The sequence below is a fragment of the Equus przewalskii genome, chromosome 8 (assembly GCF_037783145.1).
Source record: "Equus przewalskii isolate Varuska chromosome 8, EquPr2, whole genome shotgun sequence".
Classification (NCBI taxonomy): Eukaryota; Metazoa; Chordata; class Mammalia; order Perissodactyla; family Equidae; genus Equus; species Equus przewalskii.
Genome location: NC_091838.1, coordinates 9,614,143 through 9,639,933, shown reverse-complemented (window position 1 = coordinate 9,639,933; position 25,791 = coordinate 9,614,143). Strand labels below are relative to the sequence as shown.

At 35.4% G+C, this 25,791-nt stretch overlaps 1 long non-coding RNA gene across 1 annotated transcript in view; it reads right to left on the bottom strand.

The window, feature by feature from the left end:
• Positions 1-12,558: 12,558 nt before the first annotated feature.
• Positions 12,559-25,791, bottom strand: part of LOC139085021 (uncharacterized) — a 64,037-nt gene continuing 50,804 nt past the window's right edge. Inside the window, exon 2 of the long non-coding RNA XR_011542984.1 lies at positions 12,559-18,321. This is a non-coding gene — a long non-coding RNA (uncharacterized lncRNA). The remainder of the gene's footprint in view (positions 18,322-25,791) is intronic.

Genomic DNA, 25,791 nt, shown 5'->3' with positions numbered 1-25,791 from the left:
TCCTCAATTTTTCTATTATTACTATAGAATTGATAGTACCTTTATTTGTAGGGTGGTTGGAATAGTAAATGAAATTACTTTTAGTAAAATGCCAAAGTAAGCATTCAATAAACTGGAAGTATTATTTCCCTCACAAAAATGAGCCTTTTTCCTGGAATATTGTTTCTAAACTCCAGCACCTCATGAGATTTGACTTTGTTGAATAAACAAATAGTTACATGAGTCTAGCCTATTTTCCCTAGTCTGTAACCACCCTTATGATAAATCATCTACCAAGGACTCATAATGGATTGATAAACCAAAATAAACAGGCAATTGTCTTTGAATTGATTTGCTTATGTCACTGATACTCAAAAATTTTTTATTTCGTAGTTTGTAGTTCACATCATTAATTGATAACTATAATGATAGTATTCATGAAATAAAGGCAAACATTGTTATTTCTTATGATATTTTTCCCCCTGAATTACTTTAGCATTCATCATGTTTTTGTATCAGCATTTCTGGAATTTTGAATGATCATTAATGGCATTGTCTGTCAGAATAAAATTATGCCTATTATTAAGCTTCTCATATTTACTTTATTTTGGAGCTTTTTAGGGAGAGCATTTGTCAAAAGCACACATATTTTGGGGTAAAAAGAACTGTATTGTAGATTAAAACAGCTGTAAGTGGAAACTTTGTCAAATGAGAAAGACTGTGGAACTCCCAGCCAAACTCTCAAGGTACAGCCCTATTCCACGCAGACCTCTTTCTGAACTGGATGGACTTTGTTCCCTGGAAGCATCTTGTTCATCCAAAGGGCATGAACTCAAGTCCCAAAGTAATAACCATACATTTTTGTTTAGCCTTTCATAAGCCTATTTCTTTCTTTTCATATGGAGACAAAATGCACCTTGATATATTGTTTAACAACGCAGGAAGATTCTCTAGATTCAATTCTGGGTCATGCGCCCCTTGAAGTTTTTTCTTTGGCCAAGTTCTTGCATAGAGATAACCTTCAAAACATTTTAAGCAAAACAATACGCACTTAGTAAGTGGAAGTATTTATGTCTTCATTCGGCTATACCAAAATTTCACCAGCCCAGATTATGGCAGTCTGCCCACTGGGTCACAAAAACCTCAGAGATAATCTCACTCTGAACCCTGGCTACCAGACAGACAGGCATAATTTAGAATCAGAGTTGAGTCCGTGAGTATTCTTTGGAAGGCTCTTAATCCATTAGGACAAATATTCCTCGGCAATGGACTGGAGAATTCGCAGCCCTTTTGGACCTCCCTGTAATGGAGAAAACTGACAAGCAGTTGCTAAGGCCAGATCATCTCTTGGAAGCACTTCTCAAGACTTTTACGATGGCAGACATACTTTTTGGATTATTAGCTTAAAACAAAAGAGTAGGCTATCTGTCTTAAGGAATCTTGATTTTGTTACGATATGAAAAGAGATTATGGAATAATAAAACAGAGAAAAACAGCACTCTTGATGCCTCAAGCATATTATAGGAAAAAATTTGACATAAATACTATTTTCTCTTCTTTATCACCCAGGCCCAATATAAAGAAGAGTTCATCTTAATTGAAGAGCGTATTTCTAAACTAATTTGACCTCAACAGCATATTGGTTTCTCTACAGCCTCTCTATTTTTACTGTTTAATATACTTACTAGATAAATAGCTGGCATAATAAAACTCTTCTATTTTTCCTAAGAACTAGCAAAAGCACACAGATCTGTAATATTTCAAATTCTCTAGTTTTAGCAATATTTGTGAACTTAACTTGGGAAAGGTATTTTTAGCAAAATTTTGAGAAAAGTAAGTTGCATCTTATGACTTTTATAATTGTTAAAAACATGGAATGATAATTTCTGTTTCTTCCAAGAAACTTTACGTTACCTGTGAGGGTATGGGAATTACAAACATTTCCTCTTGGCAATTGAAATTGTTTTTAATATAAAAAATGTGCAAACATCTGTTATTCTCAAAACACTTCTGAAAAATATGCAAATGTCTTGGGTCTCAAAATATTAAGGTTGTCCATTTTCCCCCATTTCCCCAATGCCCACTTGTTTTCTTTCATGTATGGTTAATATTCTAAACCTTGGTTTGTTATCAAATTAAATTAAGATCAGAGTTAATTCCCCTTTGTTTCATATTCAGAACCCTATTATGGTATGTGCACATTTAAGGTCGTCATATTCAATGATACAAACAAGAGTATACGATCCATTTAAGGTTTATCTTTTTTAAAAAATACATTTTTAAAAGCTGGCACATGATTAAATAAATGAATACTTGCATTTATTCATTTGTGTTGTTCTTGTATTCATAACGATTCTTTGTAAAAATCAGTTTATTTTATGCATATGTTGTTATAAATTAATCTAATATACAAGTTTGCACTATTGATTACAGCCTTTAATTTAAAAAAAGAAAAAATCACATTTCATTATAATCCCAAGGGTTGAAACAAAACTGTTTTTCTAATATGAATGCTTTAAGAATTTTTTTCTATCAAAGCTAGTAGAAAAGCGATCATTTCAAGCACATAGTTAAGGGATGCTTGATTTATTTATTCCCATCTTTTAATATATGTGAAACATTATATTTGACAAACAAGAGAAGTCAAACCCAATTATTATTTTACCCTTTACTTGACTGCTATGTGTGTGAATGGCCCATTAGATTGACTGAAACCACGTGCTTCATAACGTGGATTGTGCATGGTCCTAGCCTTTAGTAATTCCTTTAATTAAGTATACATCATATTGTACAAGAATTTTCACGTTTGCTACCTACTCAATTCTTACAATCTTCTTGTGAGGTAAATAAAATTATGACTATAACTTCATTTCTTAAAGACACAGCTATTAAATGAGGAGCCATTAAGTGGACTTGAATCTTGATTTTCTCCGAAAAACATTTGATAAATGGGTAAAATTGGGCATCGAATAGGAAGTAAAAGCACCTTTGTCATCAGCTATCTATCCACCCATCTGTTACTTATGTATGTCCCAATCTCCTGTGTCACACAATTCTTTATCACCATTTCTCTACTTCCCAAGCCCTGTTTGACAACAACAACTAATGAACAAATTGGTGTAAAATAGAGGACTCGAAGGGGAAAGAGTTAATTTTGTAATGTTGGAAATTGAAAACAAAACCATCAGCATCTGAATAACAGAGGGGAATGGATGTTCATTTTACAAATAGAATCATAAATTCCATTCAGTGTAAAGCAAATTAGAAAAACAACGCAGTACTTTTAATCGCTTAACCAGCTGTGAATTGAAGGACATGCAATACACGTGGAATTTATTTTTTATATTTTTTTCAGCATGTGCAAGGGTTTAGTTCCCCATCATCACTCATGGCTGTTGTTCAGCTAATTTTTGGCAGGTTGTAGAAACAATGTCTCCATAGTCACCAAGTGGCTCATTTCATTTATATAATGAACACCATTTAGCATTCAAAAATAAAAACACCTATCAAATAGATTGCACAAATAAAAAGGTGCACAATGAAGTGGGAAGCCACTAAATTACTGTTCACCAGCTCTCCATTTTATTGCCCACGTGAACTAAATTGAACAATTCCAGATGTTTCAGGGCTTCTGATAGATACAAGATAATCTTCCTCTCTACCAGTCTCTCTGGTTAAATAGTTCCTCATTTTCTAGCCTTGCTACTACTTGCAATTGTAGAGGAAAAAAAGGTTGGTTAATTGTACTTTTGAGGCCACCAAAAGTCCACATTCTGACTAATTGTTTTTTTCTCCACTTGATCTTTTAAACAATTTTTAGTAAAATGGCCCTTATTTAAGGTGGCAAAATCTGAGGTCTCAATTATGAAATACTTTAGAAAACATTTTTTAGGCGTGAGTTATCCTGGCGTTTGACTCACTTCTCCTATACTTCTGTGCATATAACTAGAAACTTAAAGTGTGCTTACGTATTTGCTTGCCAGTTTTTGGGAGAGAGAATGTCAACGTTATTGGGTTCTATTGGCCTCAATGAGAAACATCAGCCCTTTCAATTTGTTTGAGTAGTTGGGCTTCAAAAAGAAGCACTCAGGCTTTCTAATCAGAATACGTTTTTTAGCTGTGGTTAGGGGACTTATTTGGTTTTCTAATCTCCTTGTCATAGTTTTTCAGGATTCCCTTTGCTTTGATGACTAAAGTGGGATAAGTAAAAATCAGTAGTAATATTAGTATTGTTAAGCACATGTACCCACACTATTACTCAGTGGTAGCATAAAATTAAAAATTTCATTTTTGGGGCTGGCTCGGTGGCCGAGTGGTTGAGTTCACGTGCTCTGCTGCGGCGCCCAGGGTTCAGATCCTGAGCGCAGACATGGCATCCCTCATCAGGCCGTGTTGAGGTGGTGTCCCACATCCCACAACTAGAAGGACCTGCAACTAAGATATACAACTTTACAAAAAAAAAAAAATTTCATTTTCAAGTGATATTGACTTAGCTACTCTCTTTTATTGCTCAAGAAAAAAGAAAAATCCATCTAAAGTAGCAAAAAGTGATAATCATTACTTTTTAGTTATTTGTATTAATGTTTGTAATTTAGGTTTGAAATATACATTGAAAGAAGTTATTTACATCTAATTTAAATGTACATGTTTAATGTATTTTATTAAATCTTGAAAGTAATATTTACATACATTTTAGTGCTTGCTTATCAAACTAGGTAATGGCTATGGAGAGAACTAAATTTTGGAAAGTATACTGCTTGTGTACTAACTTTTTTCCAAGCTTCGTTTAGATATATTATGTATTCTAATGCAGTAGATAGGGAAATAAAATATGCTTAATAAACTGATGGTATGTTGGCCTTCAGGTTTATCTTAAGAGTGGGGAACTATCATTTAAACATCTAATATCAAATACTGTATGTTCCTTGTTTTTTTATAGATCATGACAGTGATTAATACCTTTTTGAGATAGTAAATATTAGCTTAAAGAGGTTTAAGTAAACTGTTCAAAGTCTTATACTTTGAGGTGGTGAAATTTTACTCTTCCAAAGGCAGTAACAAACTCACAAAGAAAAAAAATTAAAAAAACAATAGGACTAGGAGAGAGAGGTTTCCAGAGACATAAACACGATGACCATTTAATTTATCATTCAAATCAGGATAGTTTGAAAATAAAAGGGGAGGCTATCAATAATTACCTAGGGACCTAGGCGTAAACTGGGCAAACTAGGATGTATTGTAACTCTAGACGTAGGGAGCCAAGATAGACAAGACTTCCCATAGTTTGAATTTAAATAGGACCAAAAGAAACTAATCCAGTTCTGAGCAATTAAGTAGTTTGTCATTCTGAATACAAACAAAATCCATTCATTGAAAGCTTACCAAGAACTAGACATTTCACTACTTGTTGGGGTTTTAACAGTGATTAAGGGAGATATGGTTCCTGTCTCCTTTGGAGAGCTTTCAGGCAAATGGGAGGAAAAGACATGGACAAGTAAGAAAACGAATAAATAATTATAAAAGTGATACCTACTATGAAGGAATGATGTGAACCCATACATGTCTCTTTGAAGGAGAGACAATTATGCCTTTTGTACCCTGTTGTCAGCACATCATTGGTTCAAGTCTGGGAAAGTGGGGAAGGTTGGGAGGAAAAGCCTGCTGTTTGAAATCTCCTTTTGGCTGTGAGCAAGTCTCAGAGCAGGGGTGCCTGAGACTTGTTATCAGTGAGAACACACAGCAACTTGGGTTGGATCCACTACGGGAAATACGAAGGAAACACTTTTGGGCAAAGGAAAAAGCAAGTACCTCAAAGGTTGCAAAAATTTTGCAGGTCATGTGGCCTTAAAGATAGATCCTGTGAACTACGGGGAGGCAGGGATGGAGTGCGGCTGAGTCAGGAACTGAGTTTAAAGTTAGGTGGGAGCCAAATCACTCAGGGGCTGTGTAGAGCCCGGGCAGCTGATGCGTTTAATTCTCAGGACTGTCAGACGCTACCAAGGGTTAAAGGAAAATCAGTGGCATGATTGGATACAAGTTTTAAAAAGTTACTCTGGCTTCATTCTTCATCCCTTTGCATTAATTTGAAACTCCATTAACTCCCCACATTGTGTCAACATTAAAAAAATAAACAAAATTTAGCCATTGCTGTAACTTTTTTCCTCTTCCTTCATATCCCTCTATCTTTGTTAAGGAGGTAGGAATCGCTTTAGAAATATGTCTGGCCAGACCACAAGTGTCCAACTCTCTTGGGACACATTTGTTATAAGTCAGTAGTTAGGTGATACTTTCTTTGTTTTAGTGAAAGTGAAGCGGAGATTTTAAAAAATGGTTCTCTAGAGATCTGACTACTAGAAAAAAACTAATTTCTATTCCCACTGTAGTAAGAAAACTTCTAAGACGATTCTTGATGAAACTTACCTCCTGGTACCCGTGGCTTTGTGCAATTCCATCCCCTCAAGTTTGGACTGATCCTAGTGACCAATAGAATATAGCAAGTTGACGGGATGTCAGTTCTGTAATTAGCTTATGAAGGATTGTAACTTCCATATTGCCAGCAGATTCTCTCCATTGCTTTCTTGCCTTATTCACTTTGATGAAGCCAGCTACCATTTGGAGAGACCTAAAGGGCAAGAAACCGAGGGAGGCCTCTGGCCTATAGCAGGTAGAAAACTGAATTCTGTCAACAGTCACTGAGCTTGGACATCAATCCTTCACCAGCTGGATCTTCAGATGAGACCTCCTGTCTGACACCTTGATTGCAACTTCGTGAGAGACCCTCCGGCAGAGCATCTAGCTAACTCATACCCAGATTCCTGGCCCACAGCAACTGCAAGGTAAAAAGCGTGTGCTGTTCTGAGTTGCTAAATTTTGTGGGAATTTGCTTTGCATAAACAGATAATTAATACACAGTGAAATACAGTTTTACTCTCTTAAAACAGGGATTGTGGTCTATTCTTTTATCTCTTTCTGGAATGTAGGATTTGTGAACTGAACAAACAGGGAACATAACACATGATCCTTAAGGCACTGAAGGTCAGTAATTGTTTAAATAAGAAGTAACAGATTTTTAAGCATTAGTTACCTTCAAATAATGAAAAATTAGTGGTTTCATTTTACCTTTTAAGGAAAATATATATTCTTCTTTCATTACTTTTAATACTCAGTTTGAAGTATGTTAGTAATATGTCCATTATTTCATATTCCCTCTGAAATGCAATGGCTCTCTTTCTCAATGATTTTGTTAGATCAGTTTCTTTAGAAACAAAGGCTGAAACGGGCTGTCGTTCAAGTGTTTTATTGAGGGAGCGCTCTCAGAAGCAGAGGGAGGGAAGAAGATAGCGCAGGGAATGGGCTGAACAAAGACTTTGTCTCAGTTGGAGATTAGCTGGAGTCTGAGCTCATGGAATTTATGGAACACAACCATACCACAGAGTTAGTTTCTCTCTTGAGGGAGTCACCCAGCCTTTTGTATCCTGCTGACAGTTATTGAAGTAAGGGGAACATAGCCTCCATGGAGTGGAAGACCCCATTGGGTGAGCGCAATTCTCAGAGACAGCAGAAGCTCTGAGCTGTTGTTAGCCAACACTCACAGAAGCTGGGGTAAGGGTTGCCCCAACTAAAGGACAGGGGCACCCATGGCATCCACTGTGAGGGTTATATATTCTCATTCTTTTTTTCCCTTTTCAGATATGCTGGAGAAATGGACATGTGCAACACTTCATAAAAGTGATCTATAAATGTTAACTTTAAGGATGATAAAGGTTTTGAAGATAGGTAGAATACCTTTTTTGGAGTATGTAACCAACCACTCAACACGTATTCATTGAGGAATTTTGTATGCAAACCAATTACTGAAGACTTCAAGTAATGCAAAGACGTCTTTTCTTTAAGTATTTTATAACCAGGCTATGAGGAAGGGAGATGTTTTCTAAGTTACTAATTTTGTGAATAACTGGATGTTAAATTATTATTTGACAAAAATTTAGTAGGCTTTAACTTATAGGAGATTCTCTTTTTCTTAAAGAGATAAACACCTTTCAAACTTTCTCCTATTGACACAAATTATTTGTATTATAATATTTTTAATATGTGCAAACTTAAAATTAGGTCTTCATATACATATAGTTGGTTAAAATTTAGTGGCAATAGTTTTAAATATTGTTACCATCCAGAATAGGGTGATACTAATTTTAAATTATTGTTAAAGGAAATCATAACAATAAAATCATGGTGATTCTAGAACCCTCAAACATGTCTCAACTCCTAGCAGCCTATAAAATCTTAATGGAGAAAAAACTTACTTTACTGTCATAAAAATAAATAAAATAGGAATTCAGAGAAAGAAAAGCAAACTTTAGAGATGTGCTATAGATGTGCCATAGATATGTGGTATAAGAAGTTAGATCTGTGCTATAGATGAAGAATAGAATATTTTGGACTAATTGAATAGAAAGCAGAGGGTGTAGCCCAGGAGGGAAGAGCAAATTTGGAGAAAAGAGTAAGGTGTGTTTTGCAAAATGTGGACCATTCTATTAGCAGTCTTGGTTTTAGGATTGTGTAACTATAATTATAGGACCCAATGAGTAATAGTACGTCATAAGATCATGTGATGCTTTGCACATAGTACACTACATACATTTATATGAACTAATGTAAATCAATATGTCCACCCTCACACATACCGAATTTTTGTATTTGTATAGTCTTAGGTAATAGCATATACCCACTATGCTTGCTTTGAATATGACAGTCCATCTAGTTCACATTTACTTTCCCTGTTGAAGATTTTTGACTGGCTACTGATAAGCTGGATGCTAAATGTTTCTGGATTTTCACCCTTTAGAAAATGCATTCAATTTCTTCCCACTTTCGACACTGACACTGGGTCAGCCCACCTCTGAAAGCATTGTGGTGAAATGGCTGTCTCCATGTATTCCTCATTGTTGTTCTTTGGTGAAATCGTCACTTGCGGGTCAAATTAGAGCTCATTCAACCAGAGCCAGAGCAGGGACAGTAATCAGCCTCAGGTCATTTTTTCCACTTGAGAATTTCCAGGGCAGGCACTTGAAGTTCATTTTCTACTTTTACAAAGCAGTACTGTCTATCAGTTGCATTGTATAATGAATCTGAGTTTGGATTTACAATTTTATAAATTTATAGGTTCTGGATGTTAGTATTTATTTGGTTTTTATCCTTGGCTGCAGGTTTTCTTTGTGACAAAAAAATTTTATCCTTTTTACTGTTTTCCAATATTAAATTTTATTCGATTAATTTATTAACCAACTCATAGCATATCATTGTAATTCATATATCTTCCTTAATCCAGGAAAAGTTTCTCATGAAATTTACTATCAGGACATGTATGAAAGCATTCTACATATTACTGGAATACACATCACTCTGTTCTTTAGATACTACAATAGCAAGAGCTAGGACACCCTGACAAGTCATAAACACAGGCCTTTGAAATAGATGAATGTTAACATTGAAGGGACAGACCTGCTGAGTTCAAAGAGTTAATTTTTTTCACATATTTCTCTTTTCATGAAGATGAGGGAACTATATTTTAAAATTTGAAAAATTTAACTCTGAAGAATCTTTTATAAGGAAGATAATATTCAAAATTTAATCTCATATATGCTTTACCTTTTTAAATTTACAGACAATTGTGCTGTTTTTTCTTCAATGGCCTTATAAACAAATAACTATTTTATTTATGAGAGCAGAAGTCACCAACATGGAAATAAATGCTTTTTAGACGTTTGAAAATCTGAATGTGCAGAAATGAATAGCATTGCTTTATTTCAATGGATTGCAGGAGTGATCTTTGAAGTTTACGTATATTGAATAATTTAATTCTGACAGTAACATTCAACATAGTTGATTGATCACAGTAGAGTGTCTGAAAATGATAATGCATGATCTATAGTTTATTAATCTATAAATATTTAGGAGACTAAAATACCTGTCTTAGTGGAAAGAGCAATTAAAAATCAAATTATAAATATCTATGTACCATTTACTCTACCCATCTTTGGTCTTGGCCTGATGCCCCTCCTTACCCAGCAGAGAGAGTATGGCTGACCACATCAGTGCTCTCAAGACACTCTCCTGCACTATTGTCAACAAACCTCCAGATCAATCTCACAGTTTACTCTTGAAGAAATGAAGTCGATGATGAGGTAGAAAATAATTAGGTAAGGTCACTCCAGATGGGGGACTATGATCTTGTCAATATCCTACAGATATCAAAAATGTAGCAAGCTGAAATTGCAACTCATTACCTTCAACTCCTCAAGCCTACTACTGTTAAGGCAATCCCATCTCAGCTAAGCCAAGACACAATTTTAGGAAGTTCTTCAATCTTCTCACACTCCAGACCCAGATACGGTTCATCACTAATTCCCAGTGATTTCACCTCCTAAATACACATCCAGTGTATTCCACTTCTCTACTCCTGCTATTCCACCCCTCGTGTCAACTTTACCTTCTCTTGCCTGAACCACTGGCTTCCTAAGCTCGCTTCTTTTAGCTTGTTCTTTCAAAAACGCAAATATGACTATGACTTTCCTGTTATTAAAGCATTTTAATAATTCCCCATCATTCTTAGAATAAATACCGAACTCCTTAGGATGGAAACATCTGACTTGCCTGTAACTTAAATATGCCTCATTCCCCGCACTGTGTGTAGTGACTTAGTGACACAGAGCTCTTTGACCTCTTCCACACATGTTATTATTCTGCGTCTTTATTTATATTTCCTCCCATACATAGAATTCTTATTCCAACACCTTTTGCTTAGTTACCGCTTAGTAAGAGGCACCTTTGCCTCCAGAAATCTTCCCCTCTTCCTTATATTGGGCCCATTTCCTGTGCTTCTTGTCCATCACTTCTTATTTCTTTCTTAAAACTCATCATATCAATTTACCTTTCGCCTAGCAGCCTTGAGAGCAGAAACTATGTGGTAATCATTCCTCTTTATAGCTAGCTTGTAGCCCAGCGTCTGATACACACACACACACACACACACACACATACAAAATGCTGGTTGAACCAAAATTCAGTACCCCAGTTGATATTGTTATTTTCAAAGTCCCATGTGCTTTTTCTGTGTTTATTTTATTGTTGATAATTGGTGCAAAATTTGCCTGAGTTGCATGAATGTAAAATAAAGAAATGATGTGAGAATCAGGCAATATTATGACATGCAATTGATGAACAGTTCCTATTTTGCTTTGAAGTGAATACTTCATATTTTGCTTTTGAAATGCCGTTTCGTACAACCCATCCAATATCTGTCCCATAGCCCATTAATGTAGAGTTTAGATTTTAGTTTTAGCTTTAGTTTTAGTTTTTTTAGACTGTAAGCTCCACAAGCAGGAGAGAGAGTTTATGTTTTATATTGTGCTTTGTCTCCAGTGCCTAGATCTGGACTTGGCACACAATTTCTGCTCAATCAATATTTGTTGCATGTTTCAAGTCCATTATACTAATAGAATTGAGAAACCCTGATAGCCCATGTGTTGTACATTTCCTCTGATTTGCAGAATGTGTGTTGCTTCTCCCTCTAGCGTGCAGAGGCAGTGCTAACCTCGTAGGTAGCAGAGGCCATGGGACGACAGGGGACCCCCAGCCATATCTCCTCGTGTATGATGTCATACTTTCTCAATTTCTTTTATTTTCTCCTAATTTCCTTCAAGTAACATTAGTACACCATTAACTCACATAAAGTCATATAACAGAAGTTAAATTTGACTTTCAATGGCAGGATGAAAAGCTAAGGAAGAAAAGCTATTGTTTGTGGAAACTTTTTTGAAGTCTTTAGAAAGTTTTCAGTGCATGTGAAAACGTTCATATTGCTAGCTGACTTTTGAATTATCACAGGTAAAATTTTATGAAACAGTATTCAATGTTTTGTTAAAATATAAATATATTTGCTACTGCATTTTAACTTATCTGCTAATCTCATAACTCTATTAAAAATACAATCTCTTTTTCCTGGTATAAAGCATTCTTTGCACAGTCTATTGCTTATTATTATGATTCTGTTACTATGAGATGTTTACAGATATTATCTTTTTATATTTATTACATTATTATACTGCTTAAGGTGATTACATATTCTTGGTGTCTGACCTAAAAAAGGTCTGAAGACTTTGAAATTTTAAGCAGCTAGATGATATATTTATAATTTTTACAACAGCAATTTTTTCTCAAATTTACTTAGTTGTTTCTATAATTTTTATTCGGTATTGATATTTGAAAGACAGCTGAAACAAAGTAAACATTTTTGGAGAATAATAAAATGCAATCTTTCATATGACAGTAACGACTAAATATCCTAGATATTTAATGCCTATCCTCACAATCAGAGGGTAATTTTCCTTAAAGAAACACATAATTTCTTGCGTTCTTATTTTTCCCATTCCAGTTAGAAAAGTCTATTGTCTAGACTTTTGTTTCATGCACGTACTTAAATTTTAATGTTATCCATTGCTCTTAATTTATATATCAAGTCTGTCAAATAAGAGAAATGGAAAACATACACAGAAAATAGGAAAATAAAAACAAAAAAAAGACATAATTAAAAGTTTATTTTTTCAAAATTGTTTGAAGAGTTTTAGGACATTCTTTGTTGAATAACACTTTCCAAGTTCCAGAGGAGATCCCAAATGTGACAATGGTTATGTATTTCTGATTAGAAAAGATGCTTATTAAATGAGTCAGTGAATCTATATATAGTTACTATTTCTCTGTGTCATTTTAAACATATGAATTTCTAAGATAACTGTAATTTGCTACAAACAATCATCATCGGTCTTATAAGCGCTTTTCTTAGGTTAAATTTTCCTTGGGAATGACAGTTTTTAGACACCGAGAACCTTAGCCCTACACCCCACTGTCTCATTCAGGGATTTAGCATATAGGACACCACAAAAACATCACTCTCCAATTCAAACTTGTAAGCACGGCTAGATTCAGGTATTTAGATGTGTGCCCCCTGACTTCCTATAATTTCTGTCTTTTTTTTTTTTTGTGGTGGCAAAGTCTTCACATATTTATCTATAACAAATTCAGGGAGTTTTGTTTGGCTGACTTAAAAGCATTTTCTTCCAAATTCCTATAAAAATAGAGACTATAAATTGGTTAGCATGGATTGCCCAGGGCAGTACATTTTTTTAATGAAAATTTTCATTGTCAATGGATTTTATGCAGAGCCTTTAGAGGTTGTTCAAATCACCAGTAGTCGATTTAACCATGCTAATCTTTATAACTGAGGGCCTCATTCTTAGAAAAGCTTTTGGCATGTTTTCGTAGACTACTCATAATAATTATATGGATGAGCCGTGGATTCTAGTTGTCTGCATTATAATCATCTCATTTTATGTTTTGGAAAATGGACAGAAAAGTCACTTTCCCCCAATTACACACCAGGTACCCACACACAAATAGCCATGATCTTTTGGAAGAAGGTTCTGAGCATCCATCTGAAATGAATAAATATTTCTTTGTGAAGATAATATTAAAAATGGAGTGTGTATACACTTGAACTGAGCTAGTAAAGCTATAAACATGTGCTCTATTTAACCATTTTACACAATTGTTTACAGTTTTACAAGACATACACAGTTACCATAGCAACAACTCAGAATAAGCATGGTATAAAACTTATGCTACTCTAGCGAAGAAAGCCACTTTAACAAAGTGTGTGGCACACATTATAGGTTGAAGTTGAGTTTTCATCTTATTTTTCTAAAAATTCTGTTTCATAAATCATAGCTGTTCTCTTAAAATTTATTATCTTGCAAAGAAAGTAGAGTTCAATGGTCAATTAGTTAAACCAAAAGGAATATACCTAAACCACCCTATAAATAATTCCTTAGGTTGCTGGGCCTGCTATTCAGGGAAGAAGTTTTATAATCTGAGGTATGTTTTATCTTACCATTCCTTAATTCTTATAATGGAAAATTCAATTTGCTTCTAGGCTAAATCCATGATTCAATATCCTAAATATGCTTGTTTTCTAGGAGACATAAAAATAGATTCATTGTTTAATTTTTTTAAATCCATAAAATGTTATCGAGTCTCGATTTTGGCCCGAGTGCTATTCAAGTAATGGAGAATACAGAGAAAAACAAAACTATGTGTATACCTTTAAAAAGATAACGATCTGGTATCCTCTTTTCATTTTGTTTCTTTCAGAAAATGAAAAGATATGTTTCCTTGGAGATGTTTCCCTTTCTTTTTCAAAGTATTTTTGTTATTGTTAATCCTTATTTCATATTAATACACACCCACTCTAAATATTTACTTATGCATATGTATTTAAGAGTGCACTCTGTAGTTTTTTTATTTATTTATTTTTTGAGGAAGATTAGCCCCGAGCTAACATGTGCCACTAATCCTCCTCTTTTTGCTGATGAAGACTGGCCCTGAGCTAACATCCATGCCCATCTTCCTCTGCTTTATATGTGGGACGCCTACCACAGCATGGCTTGACAAGTCGTGTGTAGGTCCGCACCCAGGATCCGAAACAGTGAACCCCAGGCCACAGAAGCAGAATGTGCAAACTTAACCGCTGCGCCACTGGGCCAGCCCCAAGAGTACACTCCTTATTTGATTAATAATTCATGATGAGTTACGTTTGGAAATTATAGGACAAGTATATTTGCTTTAATGAGACCTAGAAAATATTTACTTGTGGATGATGCATTAGTTCACTACACTAACGGAGTAAAATGGTACTTTCATCTAAAGCCTACAAGGTACAGCACCAATCAAAGACATATAAAACATAAACTCTGACCATAAGAATTTTCCAAGGAAGCAGGAAAATATGACAATATAATATCCCTATAAATAGCAAAAGTCTAAACCAGTATGTATTGAGAACTGATAAGTAGAATGGGGCATAAGTGCTATTGCTTGGAAGAAAAGGAAAGATTCTTCCCTCAGAAGGTGTGACTATGGAAGGCAACATAACCTGGAGCTGTTATTGTCCTGGATCTCTGAGACTGTGCAGGATTTGGTCGCTCAGTGGTTTCTAACTCTGGCTGAACAGTAGAATCAATTGGTGAACTTAAAAAAGATTCCCTAAGACCCATCCCCAAACGAGGAAATAATGAAATAAAGTCTGTGGCCCACAAAAAGGTCGTTTTTAAGATCCTCAGTTAACTCTATCACGCAGTCCACTTTGAGAACCACTGAGGGAAACGTGTTCTAGAAGAAACACAATTTGCAAAGAACGGAGAGAGGAAAATAAATACAGCACACTATAATAGGAAGGTTTACAGTGAAATATCCAGGGTACCCTACACAAAGGGAGTTGGATATCTTTTGAAGTTGAAGATATGATACTAAAATAAATGTATTAAAAAGACCATAATTTTAAGGGAAGTTGGCAAATAATGAGAGGAAGAAGGACATGGAGGAGAAAACAAAGATTAGTTATATTTCATACCATACATAACATTTTGGTGGTTGTTCTTTATTTTATATAGCAAGTTGGATCCCAGTGACACGATCTTTTGATTCAGTCGTTTGTGCAGAACACTACCATGACGTTCAATACTCTTCTTCATATCTCCATAGTCTAATCCTATGACTGATGGTGACTCATTTATACAATATTCCAATAATACAGAATAATAATATTCTTAAGGAAAAATAATTTTTTAACAAGATACACCTTAGAAGCATCTTAAATGGATTTTGAAGTTTTGCAGCTCGGCATTTCAAGGAACTGCCCTGCTACATTGGACATTTATTATATTCATAGTTTGGTTTTCTTTAGAATTCTCCTAAAATAGCTTGTAAAATAGAGACACAGGCTGATCTCTTAGAGAGAGGGCAATGACCTCTCCCATTTGAGAGCCTCTTAGTGAAGCTCCTTTCTGTTCAAGAGTCACTTAGCAATTTATTAACATACAGCCTACTTCCTGCTGAATAGTGGTTTTATTTTTTCCTTTGTGGGTGTAAAATATTCAATATAACACATATCATCCAATTCTGATACCAAAAAGGACATTCAATGTAAGTATATTAAACATCCAAATGGGTCCAAATAATTCTCCAGAAAGTTAACCTGATTATCAGGGATATCAAAGCACTTCAGACTGAAATCAACTCACGTCTACTCATTTGCTCAAGAACTTTTACTTTTTAATATCACGGGTATGATGTCACTTTGCTTCTTATAAAAAAATATTTTGTTCCTCACTGTGGTTACTCTTTGTTTAAAAAGTTGGTTTAGAGTGACATGGCCTGATTCAAATCATGAAAGAGCCATAAATTGATATTACACGAGAGAAAACAATATTTGAATATTGTATTTCTTAAAATTGTGCTCATCCGAATTTGGTGATGAAAAATGGTCTTACTATATTATATATACAAGTATACATATATATAAGCAATGTGATAGACTTTTAAAAGTACTTTTGAAATAACACAACTCTTAAAGTTATTTTTACTTTTTTCAGTTCTACTGCTGGGTTTACATAAGACTGTGTCCTTAATTTGAGTTTTAAATACTATGAGAAAGGATTGAATTTTCAGTAGAGTTAATCGCAGGGGATACGACAGTTTAAGCCTTAAAGTCAGACCCTATACTTATTTATGAAAATTTAAATTCAAAATCTTTGCTTCCTTGAGTTTTTCTATCAGTAATAGATAACTATTACTATGAAACATTAAAAAAGGATACAAGATTTTATCAGTTATTTGATTTTTAGGATCTTTAATTTCACCCTTATCCTTACTCTTTCAAAGATTACCTTCACGTTGTATAAATTTCAACAGCACATAAAAGGGCAATATGTTGCTTACTTTAAAGACAATTATTTCAGTAAAACAACATTAAGTCTTCGTAGATCCAGAATCCAGGCCACATGGTATCACTTTGAATTCAATTTAGACAAGTTTGACTAATCTCACCCTGCCTAAAAGAACTATAAATATTAAGCTGTGACTAAAAGCTCTTTGTGATGGTCCTGTCTCCTCTTCAACTCAGGCTCCCCTTCACTTAATTTGCAACAGCTTTACATCTGGCAGGTGACTTGATCCAAGATTCACCAAATAATTCCCAATTCTTCAAACTCCGTATAGTGATGAGTTTTTTTGTCATTAATAATCATAATTTGTATTTACTGTTGGTCTTTTTTCCAAATATCACCGGGTATTTTGAAGAATATTATTCCTTTTCACAATCCTCTAATTTTATTTTTTATTGTACACATTTCATTCTCTTTATTTTACTGATAATAAAATGTCAATATAAGAGTTGAGAGTTTGTCTCAGTGCTCAGAAGAACAAGGAGGGGTGACATTTGCCCCCTAGGTAGGATGTTGAGTAATTTTATCTCAGTTGTGCATATGGCAAAAATACATAACTGGATATCAGAGAATGTGAGAATAGGCTGCAAGAATCAAAAGGCCATTCAGCTTATGTTTTCAGGTAGAGTGCATTCTTCTTCAGGCTAGACTATTGATCAAGACGTTTTGTAAAAATGAAGTTACTGTGATTAAATTTCCAATCTCCCTTTTTGGAAAGCAGCATTAATTTACGGTGTTGGTACATTGGATTATTTCAGGTTTTGCCATCATCATCATTATCACCACAAATAAAGGTGTCAAGTTATTACATTTATCAACACTGTTTTCTACATACTGTATATATCATATGTCATTTGTTGCCGAAGACTACTTATAATAAATGTGCAGTATTTAGCTCTAACATGCATTTTTGCACAATTCCCTCTTTACTTGTTAATTCAGTTCTGTATCCCTTTCTAAGTTGCTGCAACCACGATCCAAACAGATAAATATTTTCACTTTCTTTTCCAAAATCCTTGTGCCTCGACAGACTTAAATGTCACAATAACTCCTAGCAGGGCAGATAAGTTAATTCTGAAATAAATTGCTAATTCTGGTAGATGTATGCTTCATCATTAAATTTAAAAGATTGTGATCATTTATTCACTTTTCAGACGACTGAGTTATTGAATATAGCGTGTTCATGTAGCTACTTTCCCTGGTAATTCCACCAAAAAATTAAAGGAAGCATAGGTTTTGCTTAGTAGTGAGAATATAATTTCATAGTAAGACTTTTAATCTTCTTGGTTTTCTTTGTGATGTGACTCCGGATTTTTGGAGAAAGACTCCCTTGATCTATTTCTAGCAATGAAGGCATCTGGATCAGTAGCCCGTGAGGAACACCCACATTTTTCTGATCATCAAAAAGCACACGTCGGTGTGGTGAATGCATGCCCTCCTGGAGAACAGAGAGCGAGCTCTACAGAGAGCACCTGATCGTAGCAGATCAGAAGGATGGCGTTTGACCCTGGGTGGAGAAAAAAGAGGAAAAGAAAAGAAAGAGAAAAGTTGAATAAATAAAAATATCACCAGCAAACTGTTACCGATTGATGGATGCATTTGCCGAGTATTTGTTTTCGTGTGTGTGTGCAATGTTTGACATATCCTGAAAGGGACTAAAATATCCAAAGTTCGTCTTTAAGCTATGTAGTTTTCCGACTGCCAAAAGGTTTCACATGTGTCATTAAATTTACTGAAAGTGGTGAACGGAACAAAACTCAAGGGAAGCACAGATGTTTGCAGTTTTCAATTTACAGACTTGAATACTTGCAACTGGTTATTCAACACATATATGATTTTAGTTGATTATTTTCATAGATGCTTTCAATCAGTATTGCATATGATTAGTAGGAGATCTGTAATTCCTATGACCTGTTTTGTGTTAGGTCAAGTAGTTATGCTCTATATTTTGTTGCTGATCTTTACATTAAAAGATTTTCTCCTACAATTTTCCTTACATTTTCATTTCTCCTATCTCATTAGTCCCTTACTGTCAACCTTAGTTAATATCATGGCTTTGACGGTGATGTCCTAATTATCTAGTACACAGCACATGTTGGAATGGTTAACATTTTGGGTGCACAGTTATAATAGATATTAGCATGTATGAAGACACTTTCAATTGCAATAAAAAAGTTAAACTAGTCCTTAAATATATTGATCTTTTGGTGGGCCTTAGAGTTTGAAAGATTTTGAAAGATTTGGTACAAATATTTTATATTTTGACATAAAAGTATCTTCTAAGTACAAAATAAATCTATTAGAAGAAACACATAAAACTTAGAAACAAAGGGGAAAAATGCCTAACAGTGAATTTTTCAGTGACAACATTATAAAACTGTTCAATATTAATTAATTTACCAAAATGATTACTTCTTAATATATACAGACATTGATTTGGGGAATCCAGGTTATTAACTGATAAATAGCCGTTTAATCCTGCATATTCAAGTGGATGGTTTATTTCAGTGACGTTCTTTATTTGAATTCACTGGAAACAATTGATTTGAATGAGGCGAGCCAACAGATATTTAATGACCCTTCTTATAATCAGAGAATAGGATTTCCAAATGTCTAGTCAGGATAAAATTAATTTCTTTCACATATATTTTTAGTGTAATGATGATTTTTATTATAGAAAGAAAGAATTCTTACAAAATAGGGAGCCTCCAACTTTTTTAAATTGTAATTTTAAACTGTGACCTTATGAACCAAAAATAGTTTTAGCACTAAATTTGCAGCATCAGTGAAACAACATGCAAAAATAGCGAGGATGGAAACTTGAGACCTTGAGAACAGAGAAATACAACCAGGGAGCATGTGTTTGACAAAAATCCATAGGAACTGGGGGTTTCACATTTCACTCAATTCCATTATATTCAATTCAACAAACCTTTGTGAAACACTATACTGTGGGAGATACAAAGGTGGCTGTCAAAGTCACCATTTTTGAAATTTACCTCTTGTGGATGATATTCGAAGGGGGGGTATAGGGAAGTAACAGCTCATTACTGCATTGCCCACTGGGACTAAGGGACATGCAGGTACTTTTCCTGGATCTTCTGCAGTCCTAAAATGTTAGGAAGTCTGTTTTGCGTCTCTACAACACGAACAGGACCAGTATTTTGAGTGGGTGTAATAGGTAACTGCCTGCCTACAGTCCCCAACTGAATGTCCTTTGGGAGTGGGGCAAGTAACACAAATGTGAAAGTAGTCAGGTAGAAGATAATATCTATGGAAAATCTGGTTTATGGTCTTGACTCCTGGCTTACCCTAAGATGTGATTTTTGGGCAAGTCTCTTAAGTTTTTAGGTCTCAGTTTTCTCATTCATAATCTTGAAATATAAAAGATTGCTGATATTCAACTGCATTTGACCTGCAAAACATGCAGTTCCATTTGGTTTAAGCTAAAAAAGTAAAGAGGCTTAAATCCAAGGTCACCTTCAAAACGATCTTCAGATACCCGGCGAGGTTGGACTTGGAGGAGAGCTGAGAAAGCAACAGGTTGAGAGATCATTGAACACGAGTGGAGAATGAAAATAAGAGAGGAGCCTTTGAGAGGAGAACTGGTGAAAATGGAAACCCAATGTCTTGAAAAGTTTGGGAAAATTTTATGAATTCTACAGTTTGGCCTCATTGGGATATCTCAGGCCTATATGAGCAAGACTCATACAGAAGAAGACCAAAACAAAATCCAAATCGTTTTCAAGTACATTCAAATGAAGAGAAGAAAACCTGATTCTAGCAAGGCCAGTACATAATGCATGATAACTTGAAGGTGAGGCTAGTAATATGGACCCTGAAGAGAGGGGTAGAACTTTTTAAGAGGAAGTGTGAGTTCTTCCAATTCGCATATGTCATCGGGAGCTTCAAAAAATGCAGGTTCTAGTAGAGTCACTCGTACAACTTTACACGAGAAAGTTCATGCTTTCTTAAAAATGACGCAAACTAAGGAAAAGTGTATATATGCATATATAAAACAAAAGAGAAGGCTTTTCTCATTAAATTGGATGATCTGTGTAGGATCTCGCTCTAATAAGGTAACATAATTCGATTCCCCTAGGATATAGCTTAAACAGCAAGAGTAGTTCTTCGGTGATGAAGAACAGTTTTTGGCCTGTTCTTTGCCAGTCTGTAATTTTATCCATGCCTAAAACACCTTCTATACAAAAATACAAAACATTTTTATAAAATATCCAATTTCTTGGCAATGAGAACAAGCCTGTTAGAAATAACAGAAAATGCCAGTCAAAGAAACTTGGCTTTCTTTTCTTACTACTGTAGAGTTGAATGTTGCCTGTACCTTAGACTCTGAGCAGACATTACATATAGACAGTTGCTTGAGACATACTTAAGCAGTTGCTTTTGGTGACCCTGCATTCGCGTATTCCTCTGCTGAAACGCTTTTATTGTATCTTGAAGCAAGTAAAAGGAAACTCCTGAAGGAAAGCAGCCCCTATTTGTCCCCTTCTTTGAGGTTCTTACCAATCTGTTTTACCTGCAAAGAAGAGTTTCTTAAGGCTTATATGATAAAAGCAAAATAATTCAGGAGATTATCATTATAAATTTCTAGACTCTTTAATTGCATAAATGAAGTTAACTGCTCAGAAAAAGTGAGGCTTCTCATATACCGGATATGCAGCATTTTTCTCAGCAAACAAATGAAAAGAATATATTATGACAAAGATCTTTTGCTTGACCTAACTTTAGTCGGGCTCCTGAACTTTCTCCTCGACTCAGCTATGCACTTCCTTGTAAAAATCCAGTTTTACCCTGCTAAATTAGTTTAACCCGAATTGCCCACCCTTGACATGTGATCGTTTCCTCATCTTCCACCATCCCACATGTCATGCCTGACTATCCTAGTCTGTCTTCAGCAAAGAGACTTTTAAGCTGGTTTAGTCAGAATCCCCCTTATCCCTGAGGTTTCCTCTTAGTAATTTTCTATCCACTGACCCGTAACTTGCTCCTTAGCTATAAAACCCCACTTGCCCATGCTGTACTTGGAATTGTACCTGGTTTATACCGAAGTCTCTTTTCCTCTATTGCAATAGTCCTGAATGAAATCTGTTTTTACTGCTTCAACTACTGTCCAGCTCTGGCTCTTCTTTGACAGTTGTAAGTTTGCTTTATGCTTGCACTTCATAAGATATTAAAAGTATGACCTTTGTCTGAACCATGCTTAATATTTTGATTACCTTATTTAGTGAGACTGAGTCAAAACATATCATAGAAATAAATGAATAAACATCTAATAATGAGTAATGTCCAGATTTAGAGCTGATACCTCTTGATATTCATGTCAGCAGAATCTAAGATATTTAGCCACCATAAATTCATAATCAATTCAAACCTAAAACTTAATGTTAGAACTATGCAAATTAGTGCAAAAACTCTAGTTAGAAATTTGAGATGGTAGTACAGATTCTAGAAGTGTTCTTCACTCATTCTTCTATTCATGTATGCACCAAAGAGATATATATATTTTTTTGCAGGGGAAGATTCGCCCTGAGCTAACATCTGTTGCTAATCTTCCTCCTTTGTCCTTCCAGATTGCTCAAAATATGATCTGAGAAGTTGGAAACAAAAAAGGGAGTGCTACTATTATTTAATCTAGATAAAACCTTATACAGAAGCTCATTTAAAGGCCAGGGATATTCTTAACACTCTCAAGAAAAATATTGATGACCTAGAACATGCACCTAAACAGGGTCTGCTAATTACAGATAGATGGCCCGTGTTTCATTATCCCTCAATGAGTTTTTGATGGCCTACTATGTGCCAGGTGCTGGAAGAGACACTGGAGCTACAATGATTTTTTTTAAAGTATTATTTTTATGAGCTGTCAAGAGTTATAATTGGTAGGAAAGACAGTTTATGAAAAAGAGAGGCAAACCGTGCTTACGGAGTGCATAAGAAATACTCAACAGAACCTTGACAGCGTTGGCTAAATTGTAACCGGAATTATGAGTAGGTATTAACCAGTCAGAAAGGAATAGGGTGGCCATTGTTTGTGGTTGCAGGTGGAAGGTTTGACACAAAGAGATGTTCCAGGTGGAGTGAATGTGAAGTTCTAGGATTTAAAAGAGCATCCTTTGTTTAGGCAATTGAGAGAGGTAGGGGATGTGAACTGTAAGACCCTATGGGCATTGTACATTATTACACGAATTTAAAGTCTATTCCAAGAGTGATGAAGGGAGGAAGAGAGGGCCCTTGAAGGATAAGTGAAGAAATGCCATAATTTTAATCGTTTTATAGGAAGATCACTGCTGGAAGTATAAACAACGGTTTTAATTGGAACAAGAATGGAGTCATGGAAACCGGTAGAAGGCTGTTTCCAATACCCCAACAACTATTGTCGTGTTTATCCTTATTAGGCTAAACTCTGCTTAGACAATTAGCACAGTCTAAATGAACAGGAGCCTCTCTGGGTTCTGAAGTGAATCAATGCCTTGTTGTCCTTGCTATACATCTTTCAAAGGCGTGAATTTGGGAAATTTTACACCAGTTGTCCATCATATAGCTGCGAATAATGACTACATGTAAAATGCCAAGTGCGTCAGAAGAACAAATGGCTGTTTGCTGTCATGTACCAGAGAGAAAAATGAATTAGGAAGCTATGAAGCTAGATCCACCAAAGTTTTTGAGGATTGTTCCTAAGGATGAATGAAGCGACTACACCATGAGGCAAAAGACAAGGCAATTTATAAGCCACCCAAGGAAGCAGAAGAAGGCAAGCATGGAGTTGTAATTTTTTTTTTTGGAGTAAATAATTTCTATCATATTTTTAAAGGAATGGTTTTTTTCAGGTGTACATCATAATATATTTAGAATTCTGCGTAGATTACATCATGTTCACCACCCAAAAACTAATTATGGTCCATCCCCTCACATGTGAGCCTATTCACCCCTTTTGCCCTCCCCCCCCCTTCCCCTATGGTAACCACCAATCCAAGCTCCATTGCTATGTGTTTGTGTGTCGTTTTTATCTCCTACTTAAGAGTGAGTTCATAAGGTATTTGACTTTCTCCCTCTGACTAATTTCACTCAGCATAATACCCTCAAGGACCATCCATGTTGTCACAAATGGCCAGATTTCATCATTTCTTATGGCTGAGTAGTATTCCATTGGGTATAAATACCAAATCTTCTTTATTCATTCGTCCCTTGATATACAAAGAACTCATACAGTTCAACAACAAAAAAGCCAACAACCCAATTAAAAAATGGGCAAAAGATCTGAACAGAGATTTCTCCAAAGAAGATATACGGATGGCCAACAGGCATATGAAAAGATGCTCAACATCATTAGCTATCAGGGATATGCAAATCAAAACTACAATGAGGTATCACCTCACTCTGGTCAGAATGGCTATAATTAACAAGATGGGAAACAACAAATGTTGGAAAGGATGTGGAGAGAAGGGAACCCATGTTCACTGCTGGTGGGAGTGCAAACTGGTGCAGCCACTATGAAAAACAGTATGGAGCTGGAAATTGACCTAAGGTCTGGTAATAGAAGATAAAGTCGATGGTGGTGCTTGACCAGCACTGACCTAAAGAAAAACCAAGAGGATGAAGAGGAATGCAGAGTCAGGTTTTGAACAAGACAAAAACATAAATGTATAAGTGGCTCCAGCAGGATGAGGAGAATTATAGGGTGAGAGCAGGTGTATGTCTTGTAGATTCTAGACCTGGAATCTCTTCTTTGGCATGTGCTAAAAGAACATTTGATAAGGCTGGGACACAATCTTAGGTGATAAACTCCCATTAGACATAATTTACTTGTTTGACACCTGAACTTTATTCTGATATAGGAAAGCCTCCAAATGTACAGGGCAGCTGTGTGTCTTAGGAAATTTCTAGAAGGCTTCATTGAGCTTTTATTGAACATAGAAGAGGCTCAATATTTGCTTGTTGAAGGAATGACTTTGCAGGAATATTCAAAGTTAAAAAAAATTTGTTTTCATTGTGCTTGATCCCTTTCCAAATAACACCAATTGAACTATTTTTATATTAGTATGTTCTTTATATCGGTTATTTTTTCTGTGAATTTAAACAGATGTTAACATTTATAGAAATGACTAGGGTCATTTTTCCATTTTCACAAGAGTGTCTAAATCTCTCATCCTTTATTAGTAACCACTAATATAGCTTATCATTCTCAAGGCAATAGGAAAGCAAGGGCAATTTTTGAGCACTTTAGAATCTGCTCAAGCAGATTTTTGGAGGTGGGTGTCCACTAACGTGGGCCAGATTTCTCTGATGACATAAGCTCCTTTCCACTGAACAGGAGGAGTTCATCTTCTTTTCAGATTTACCCTAACAATCCCAATACAGACTGAGTTGCAGATATAAAAACAAACAAAATGTGATCTTAAGTATATTTTTACCTCTTCACTCATTTAAACAAAAAATATTAGTTGTTTTTAAACAAAACTCTTATACTAGACCAAGGAGAGTTTTCTTCAATATAATTCTTATCACAGGTAGATCACATGACACGCAGGGTACTGATGGTCCAGTGGTATAGATGCTCCTTCCAAGATAGCTTGACAACAACAGACCCGTTAGAGACATTTTGGAGAACGTCTGCATTTTAAAATAACTTCTCCTTGGGGCTGGCCCCGTGGCCGAGTGGTTAAGTTCGCGCGCTCCGCTGCAGGCGGCCCAGCGTTTCGTTGGTTCGAATCCTGGGCGCGGACATGGCACTGCTCATCAAACCACGCTGAGGCAGCGTCCCGCATGCCACAACTAGAAGGACCCACAACGAAGAATATACAACTATGTACTGGGGGGCTTTGGGGAGAAAAAGGAAAAAAATAAAAAATCTTTAAAAAAAAATAAAAAAATAACTTCTCCTTGCTCCACCTACACCCAACTCTTGTAGTTCATTACACTTTTCCTAACCTAATAGAACATGTCATACTGATTTAAA